Genomic DNA, 9,858 nt, shown 5'->3' with positions numbered 1-9,858 from the left:
TACTATTATTTTTATTATAAATTTTTCTGTAGGTTTGAAAGTTTTCAAATGTCAAAACTTTTCCAAAGTTAAAAAGTAAAAGAACGAAGAGAATAATGTGCTGATAACTTACAGGTGGTAAGAGGAGAGAGTGCTAGTCTAATGATCCAACGTGGATCTTCTTAGGCTAAACGATAAGGAATTAGCTCTGGAATTGAATTTCACACATTCTTTATTTCCAAACATCTTAGACTATCTTTAATCTTATAACTATAAGAGGAATGAAGGTATTTATTATTTACATCTAAACATAAAGATGCTTCCATGACAACCCTGTTCCCAGTACACAGGTCCCACCTCAGAGTGACTTCATCTTTTGCCACTTCACTTCTTATAACTACTGCATAGTTATGAAGCATTAGAATTTTCTTTTCTATCTCATAGTGTGGAAGATAAATATGAATCTGGCACTGTGATGGTGTCACTGGGGTGAATCTGACATATAGTTTTTTGGAAGGCACTGTTTGGGTTGTCTCAGTGCAGCTGGAAAATTGTCATTTGTGGTAACTTAATCACTTACCAGTTCAAACTTCTGACAAAATTCCTCAACTCCTGCTTGTAAGAGAATAGCTAGGAGAATAGCTTAGAGAATAGTTTCAGGCATTCCAGAAAATTTGATTTATGGCTTAAACAAAGTCCCGTGCAAGCTCAAACCAGACAAAATTGCAGTGTAGACATGGGAAATGGATAAGAAATCCCAAACCAACCTAGAACTTTTGGCAACTGATGGCTGCTGGGAGGGAAAGCGATAGTCTCTTATGGGAACAGGACTCTTGAGGTTGACTGGGCTCCAGTGGATGGATCTATGCTGAGGGACACGTGGGGACACAAATCAGACCCCATAGGCAATATTGTTATATAATGGAGTACATTGAATTGGGCAAGGGCAGCAGAGGGAGGTGCAGAGTGGGGAGGCAATCTAAACACCATACAATTATTTCGTGAAAATCTCAAAAACTTCAATAAAAATTAATAACAAAAAAGCAAGGGTTGGAGAGGGGCTCAGTGGTTAAGAGCATTGGCTGCTCTTGCAGAGAACCCAGGTTTGATTCCCAGTACCCATATGGCTACTGACAACTATCTGTAACTCCAGATGATCCGATGCCCTCTTCCTACCTCTGCAGGCATCGCCTGACATAGGTGCACTTGCACATACACTTAAAATAACAAAATATTTTCAAAAATAATTGTAAAAATGAACAATTGAGTTTAATGATTTTGAAGATACTACACGCTTTTTCTCTGTAAAAGAATTTAGTGCACTCACACATTATGGAAGTCTGATTACTAAAGAAATCACATATCATCTTAGACACTCAAAATCACAACTGCTGAGCTTCCATATAGGTATGTGTTATGTATGCCCTATTTAGTATATAAGGTGAAACTAAGGGACGACCAGTGAGAAAATAATAAGGAAAACGTAATAGTGCACTTTCTACCTGCCAGGTGTTCTTCCACAAACTTTATTTAACCAATATATTTAATGTTCACACAATATCTATGGAATTGATACTATTACTTAATTCATAGAAAGGAAAATTAAGTGTAGAGATTATAAAGTCATATAGTAACTTTCAAGCATGGTTGCAAATTCAAGAAATCTAACTGCAATACATGCCAGAATGAGGTAGGTTGATTTGAGAAACACTCTGGACTTCTAAAAGAAAGATTCTGGCAGTTATATTACCAGTTATGATTCCACATATGCTTTATTTGAATATATCTAGACTGCTACTGCTAAACTACATAATAATATGATAATGATATAATTTGATAATTTGTTGTCTTGTTAATATATATGATTTTTCAATTAGTAGTCAAAGATTACATGATGCATGATAGTTTAATGCCTATAATTATATCTCAAGCTTACATGTCCTTCATCCCACCCTGCCTGTCTTGAGCTTGTCAATTTGCTTGTTTATCATAGTAGCCCCCTGATATCTTTGCACTGAGCTTTACTTTGTTGAAGACCCAGATTTATTAAATATAGGATGATGTACTAAGATTTCTATGCAATTTTTCATATAGGATTTGGTTTTTAACCTTGCACATCATGTAATCCTTAACCACTATTAGGATTTTAGGGCTCTTAGCATATATCTATACATGTTCATGTTTTAATATGAATAATGAAGAAACTAATGAAAATTAATAGCACTATATTTGTGGAATAGATTTTCCTTTCAGCATCTTCTTTATCTTTATGGATTTTATGCTGTATTTAAGCATGCAAAATTTTAATATTTTAAAAGTTCATTATACATACTTAGGTATATCTTACATAGCACTAGAATGTTTTATCAATTCATATTCACATTAAATTATTCCAACACAATAATGTTTCCTGTAATCTAATGTAACTGTTATTATTGCCCATAAACTAAAATAAAACCATACTATTGCAACACATTTTCCCCAATAAATGCATGAGAGCTTTCAGCCAACAGCACATGTACATTGTTTGCTCGTAGTAATGTAATACCTACCAGGAAAGAACAGAACATCACTGAAGACTGCAAGGTCCATTGAACTCTCCATGAGAGTTATGCAAAATCACTTGAAATAAATGCAGGCGGGTCAAAATATAGTTCATTAGTCCATCTGGATTATTACAGAGCAGCCTAAAAATTGTGAAATAACTTGTGTGGTGTTTATAAAATTGGAATTAAATCTTTCAATTTAATTATTAAAACATTGAACTTACTTAGTTTGAGGATACTTTCATGTTAGTTCTAAATATTTTAATTCTTAAATCCTAAAATTGTAAAAGCAAAATGTAAGTAAATATTTGCAAATGGTGGACTAGAAAAGACCAAGCCTTCATTCATACTCAATAAGCAAGTTTCAATAGAAAATTTTGTTCAGTTTGAAACTAGATTTTATTTTTTTTGTTAATACTGGTATAGCATGTCTGTTGGTTCTAAGAAAAAAATCACTGATCATGCCCTGTAATTGTCACCAAAAAGTCCTCTTGGAAAATATTTTTATTTCTCTTTTGTAGTCATAATGCTAACATGTTCTTGAACATTGTAACTTTGTGCCATTATCTATAAGCATCTAAATGGGGAAAAGGTTGCAATTTACAGAATGTCACTTCCTTATAAGAAAGGTATCAGTGGAATATTTGAAGTATGAAAGAGACATCATATCTGCTTTAAAAATAGCAAAAGTCTTATGAAAGAGATGAATATTTTTGTTTACTATATTATTTATTTTTATTTTGTGTATGAGTGTATTGCCTGCACATATGTAAGTGCACCTGTGTTGTGCCCACAGAAGTCACAAGAGGGTGTCAGATTCCCCTGGAACTTGAGTTACAGACAGTTGTTAGCCACCATATGGGTGCTAGTAACCAAACCCTGGTCCACAGTAAGAGCAGCCAGTGCTCTTAAAAGCTGAGCCATCTATCCAGTTCTGAATTTTTATTTACTTTTAGACATCCTGAATTATGAAATACCTAATTCAGAATAGACATTCAATGAAATGGAATAGATTACCCATGCCTGTTAACCCCAACAAGTTTTAAAAGATATCAAAATGAAGAAACTCATAGAAAACACCACAATTATATAGCCTTAAATGTTTTGTTTTTCTTTATATGTTTTTATATTTGATTCATACAATACTCTCTATTATCTGTCTATTGATCTATCTATCTATCTATCTATCTATCTATCTATCTATCTATCTATCTATCTATCATTTATCTACCTGTCTGTTTATGTATGCAAGTGTGTGTGTTTACACAAATATAGTAATGGTACACTCTGTTATTTTCATTGTTTTGTTTTTGAAACAAAGTCTCATTGTGTATATTTGGCTGGCTTGGCTCTCCTTATGTAGACGAATTTGGAGTTGAACCCACAGATTCACTTGGCTCTGCCTCCCAAGTGCTAGGAATGAAGGTGTGAGCCAACACTCCAGCACAATACTTTTGTCTACAATATATTCTTCAAATCAAACCTCTAACTATTGGCTTATTGAAAAAATATTATTAGAAATTAATCACACCTTCAATGAATGTATTTTAAATATAGAAGATGCAATAAGATATCTTAAGACTGAACATAGTGGGCTGCCTTATAAGTCCCTTCATCCCTATCTTCTTTAAACTTTGTAAGTTTTAATGATAATTCATAGAATTAGTTTTTATATATGTAAACCTGACAATAAATGAAAAACAACATGTTATTGAAAACAAGCCTACTTAAAAATTAAGAAGATAATTAATGAAATTATAAAGAATGAAACACACACTACTCTTTACTATACACTATTCTTTACCACACTCATTTCTACGCAATCACATGTTCCTTTAATGGGGCACCTTTTCATTACACTAGGAAATTTGATGAAAGGTTCATTTTTAATGATTAAAAAATTCAGTAGAATCATTAAACCTTTAAAATTTTATATGTCTACACTGTTGAATTAAAAATCTAAAAAACTGCTGTTTACTGTCAAATGAAAAACGGAAATACCACTCATTTACGAAAGCATCTTATCTACTTATATTTTTTTCTTAAATATAGGAAAAAATATTCGTTACTGACTGAGAACACAGTACCTTCAAATACTTTAAATATTCTTACTTTTAGAAGCATGTATCATAATTGAACTATAGCTACCATATAAATGTTTGAAAAGTTGAATAAGATAATACTATTACATTTGTTGCAAAAATTCTAGCAATGGAATATTTTAAACTATAATTTCAAAATTGAAATAATAGAAAAACATAGATCTGAAGAAAAAGGAGGTTATGGCTATGAGGAAATATGAATGTAAAAGTACTGTGACATCAGTGAACACTAGAAAATTTATTTAAATAATCAAATCAGTAGATTTCGTAGGCAATATTAGTTAGCAAAAGCTTATTTTGAGAGTTCTGTGTGTAAAAATATGATCTATTTTCCTTTACTTTTACTCCAAAGACAATGAAATGATTGTGAATCTTATTAAATGAATGGCACTACTTACACATCGTATCAAAAACACTTACTATGTTTTAGAATACATGAGTAAGTGAAGTTTTCAATTTTAAGTGCTTCTGAAAGGGGAAACCCTTAAGAATTTGAGAAGGATTATGGAAACTTAGTAGATCAAAAGCAGTGCCCGAGTTAGGGTGGAAGAAAGTCAAGACAAAAATCACCAATAGAGAAATGACAGAAAGAGCTAACAGAAGAAGGAAGGAGAGCAGGTGACCTTCTTTCCATAAAGAAGGCAGCTGATGAACTCAGTCACACTACGTGGCACGCCTCCAGTTAAATGCCACCAGGAAAGTGCTGCGCACCTGGGTCACCCAGCACAGGGAGAGCTGCACAGAGGCTGTGTGGTGGACCCCAGGAAGAAATATCAAGGTAGCATCCTGATGGAAACCACACACTATCATCTGTTCGGATTATGGTAACAGCAGAGGTGTCCCTCTCCCTGTCAGTTCCATTCTCCACTGCACAGCAGGGAGGAATTATACAGGTGAGGGATCACAGTACGTTGTGATTGAAGGTAGTGGAACTTGACACAGTACCCTGATGGACAGAATGAAAGTAAACACAGGGAGCAGTGTCTCCAAAAACAGGAAGAAGCACTGACTGAGAACATAATACTTTCAATTACATTTGTGTGTGTGTGTGTGTGTGTGTGTGTGTAAAATCTTTAATTAAAATATTTATTTTATTTTTATATATGCATGTGTTTCCGTATGTGTGTGTCATGTGTGTGCAGGTACCTCCTGAGACCAGAAGAATGGGTCAGAACCCTGGAACTGGAGTTGCAGGTGGTTGTGAGCTGCCTGATGTGAGGGCAAAGAACTGAGCTCAGTTCCTCTGCAAGAGTAAAATTTGTTCCTAACTGCTGAGTCACCTCTCCGGCCCTAATCTTTAATTTTTAAATTTTTTCATACATTTATATAAACTTTTCATTCTTTAATATTTTTCTTACATTTTTGTATTTAAGGGTATAATTGACATGTTGCAATTTTTATCTCATTGGAAAAGGCTCCTATGTCTGTTCCTCCATTCTGCAAACTGAACAGGTTTTTCTCCACTGCTTTTCATACCTCAAACCTGCATGCTTTCTTCATTCTCACTCTACCCTTTTTACTCCTTTCCCATTCCCCTTTCAGTTTACTACTTAAATATTGATACCGCCACCCCCTAAATCCCAACAACAATCCAAACTACAAATTTCACCAACCAGTATCCTAGTTCTCCTCTGTCCAAACATTAGAGGAGACATAGCGTCTTCTGCAGTTAGCAGTGGGACTGACATCAAACCATTAGAGTTACTGTATTCATTTTTCTCTCTGAGAATAAATTCAAGTGAATACGACCCACCTGGAAGGTTCACATAAAAGAAAATAGAACACAGCAGGGAAAAGGAAAAAGCAATGAACTAGAGGACACACAATCCACCAGATGCACAAACACAACAAAGAATCTCAGAAAACATGAGACAGATTCCATTATGACACCCTACAGTTGACAGCTTCTCAATATTGGAAAACAAAGCTGAAGAGACAGCTGAAATGGTAGAAAAGGATTTCAGAGTCCTACATGGTAAAGAGGCTTCAGAGAGCTGATGCCTGCATAGGATGCCTACTTCAATTTTCTGCTTCTCAAGGCTCAAGGATAACTCCAGAAGAGGAGGTGAAAACACTGTAATAGCAAGAGGGGGCGGATGACCACAAAGAAAAAGTCTTCCAGAGAGTTGATCATTTACTCATATGAACTCACAGCAACGATGATAACATGCACAAGTCCTATGCTGGCTCAAACCTAGACAACATACCAGTATAAACATATGGGAGTAGGTAAGAAGTCCCAAGACAACCTTGGAACTTTTGACTGCTGGGAAAGAGAGCTACTGTCTTACAGGTTTAGGACTCTTGGTGAACCCAGTAGATGTATTTACACTGAAAGACATTTGGGGGCACAAATAAGACTGTATAGGTCATTAAATTGGGTGGGGAGCAGTGAGTGGAGATGTGGAGAGAGGACCGGATCTAAATACTATCAAATAATATTGTATGAGAATCTCAAATATTCAAAAAATGTTTAAATCAGGAACAATACCCAAGAGCACTGATAAGCATAGATTAGAGTCCATAGATCTAAAAAAAATCCACAAAACAAATAATAATAAAGAACAAGAAATCAGGGGCATAGTAAGGTGGGGTGGCCAGGGGAAGAGGGAGTCTTAATTTGACTAAAATGCTTTGCATGAAATTTTAGAGTCAATAAAAAATGTTAAAAGACCAGTGATGAAATAGAGGACTCAAGTAAGCAGATAAGGGATTGAATTGAAGACTTTGACAAGAAATTTATCAAAATAGATGAAAGAATCAGTAACTTAAAGGAAAAAAATTAAAACCTGGAAGAAAAAATCCAGGAAGGAAATTCATGTTGCAAAAGAAATCAAAGAATCAGTCAAATGAAGAAACCAGATGAAAGCATTATAAATAGACCATGCCAAAAAGAAGGATAAATTTCAGAGATAGAGGTCAAGGTTGCGGCAATAATGCAAGGTTGAGATATTTATAGATAAAAAAATGTATATGACTGAATCATCCAAAATTCCTAGAGACCAAACTTGGGAATTCATCAGGTAGCAGAAGAAGCTGAGATAAAGTCAACTGGCTCAGACAGTGTATTGAGTAAAACTACATCTAACTCCCCAAACCTCTATAAAGAAATAGACATCCAAGGTAGCATTTAGACCTCTAAATAGATATGACAGAGAAGGCATTTTCTAAGTCATATCATGGGTTGTCAAAAGTATACAGCAAAAATACAGTACTAAATACAGTACTTGTGAAACAAGAATATCAACCAAAATCCAGAGGCAACAACAACAGAATAACATCTGATCTGTCATCAGCAACTCAAAGAGCCATGAAGGCATGAGATGATGTATTTCAAGCCTTGAAAATAAATGTCAACCAGGGTTAATATACCCAACCAAGTTATCAGTAAAATTGATGGACTGATATAAATACTTCAGGACAAGTCTAAATAAAAGTAATTCATCATAGCTAAGCCAGAATTGCAGAAAATTGTTACAGAAATACTGTATACAGAAGAAGAAAAGCAGTTCCACCTGTGAGAACACAGGCAAAGAATACATTTCATGAGCGCAACAGAGAAAAAAAGAACTGGATGGAATCAATCATGTCCAATGCAGCAAACCAGAAAACCTACAGCACTACCTGGAGGAAGAAGGAACTATCAATTAACCTGCCAACCATAACAAACACCAACAAATCTTCAGTAATTGACAACCTTCTCAATAACAGCCTTGACTACAAATGGTCTTATCTTAGCAATTAAAGACTAACGAAATCGATTAAAAACAAGATTCAATTATCTGTTTTCACCAAGAAACTCTGATAAATAGGAAAGACATTCTAACCTGAGTCAAAGTTGAACATACCTATCAAGAAAGTAGAAGTTGGCCCAGAAGAGTGCTCCAAGATGGTGGCCTCCGTGGACCTAGAGTTGAAGAAGGCCTTCATAGAGCTTCAAGCCAAAGTTACTGACACTCAAAATAAGGTGAAGCTTGTAGACGTACAGATTGAACAGCTACACAGAATGAAAAAGCACGCACATCTTACTGACACAGAGATTATGACTTTGGTAGATGAGACTAACATGTATGAAGGTGTAGGAAGAATGTTTATTCTACAATCCAAGGAAGTAATTCACAATCAGCTGTTAGAGAAACAGAAAATAGCAGAAGAAAATGTTAGAGAACTAGAGCAGAAAAAGTCCTCCCTGGAGCGGAGCGTTAAGGAAGCCGAAGACAACATCCTTGAAATGCTGACGGTACAAAGGACATGGTAGGAGCCGCCCGGGAAAGTTCTTCCCTCTAGACTCCTCCCATCCCAGCAGGGCAGAGGAGTCTGGTAGTGATAGGTGCTCACAGTATGCTTTATTTAGTGATAGGTGTTCACAGTATGCTTTATTTACATGTGGCAGTAGGCTTGGTAACAGCCTCCCTCTGCTCAGATGGACATTTTATCTGGGTGGCCTAGAAGTCCCACATTCTCTCCCTGAACCCCCTTTGGGTCCCACCTATATATTTTTCCCTGTCTGTCCACTGCCCCTACTCAGGACACTCCTCTCCTGGGGCAAGCCAGGAACTCCCAGCAGAGGAGTGAAAGCAGATGAAGACTGTCGAGGCCTGACACTAAGCGTGTGGGTTAAATCGATAAAAGGCTATGTCTTGATGAAAAAAAAAAAAAAAAAAAGGAAAGTAGAAGGTGCAAACAAGTGACATACAGATTCTTACATCTGAGAAAGTGGGCTTCAAACCAACATGAGTTCGAAGAGACAAGGAGGGCCACTACAGAGCAATCACATGAACAATTCATCAGTAGTATATTACTATTGTAAATATATTTACAGACTGAATATTAGGCCCTCAGTTACCTAAAACAAACACTGAAAGGCTTAAAAGTCTAACCTTCTTGGATGTTTAACAGACATACCTTGAGATCTATACTAATTGGGTCAGAGGGATTCAAAGGACACTTTTTGCTCCTTGCCCTCCTGGGTCGATTAGTTCCCAGGGACTATGAGCATCTTGCAAAATGTCCTCTAATGTGGTGGGTCATCTGACCTTTTGATCAAGGAAGCCAAGGACACCCCACCAGATGGACTTGAACCAGTGTCCAGTCTATAAAGAGGAGGGTCAACACGGAGGAATCATTTCCTCCATGCTTCCAAGAGAAGCCAACAATGGTTGAGCAGGACCTTTGACTTATCTTCACATAGATGGAACTGGTAAAAGAAAGGAGCCAGGGGCTCCTCCCAA

At 36.0% G+C, this 9,858-nt stretch overlaps 1 pseudogene across 1 annotated transcript; it reads left to right on the top strand.

Moving 5' to 3' along the window:
- Window positions 1–8,511: 8,511 nt before the first annotated feature.
- LOC103746553 lies at window positions 8,512–8,885 on the top strand (annotated as a pseudogene). Its single transcript, XR_607806.2, has one exon. The product of XR_607806.2 is annotated as a prefoldin subunit 1 pseudogene (transcript).
- The last annotated feature ends 973 nt before the right edge of the window (window positions 8,886–9,858 follow it).

The sequence above is a fragment of the Nannospalax galili genome, unplaced genomic scaffold (assembly GCF_000622305.1).
Source record: "Nannospalax galili isolate Female #2095 unplaced genomic scaffold, S.galili_v1.0 scaffold1284, whole genome shotgun sequence".
Classification (NCBI taxonomy): Eukaryota; Metazoa; Chordata; class Mammalia; order Rodentia; family Spalacidae; genus Nannospalax; species Nannospalax galili.
The sequence above is the reverse complement of the archived record's forward strand: the minus strand, read 5'-3'. Positions and strand labels throughout refer to the sequence as shown.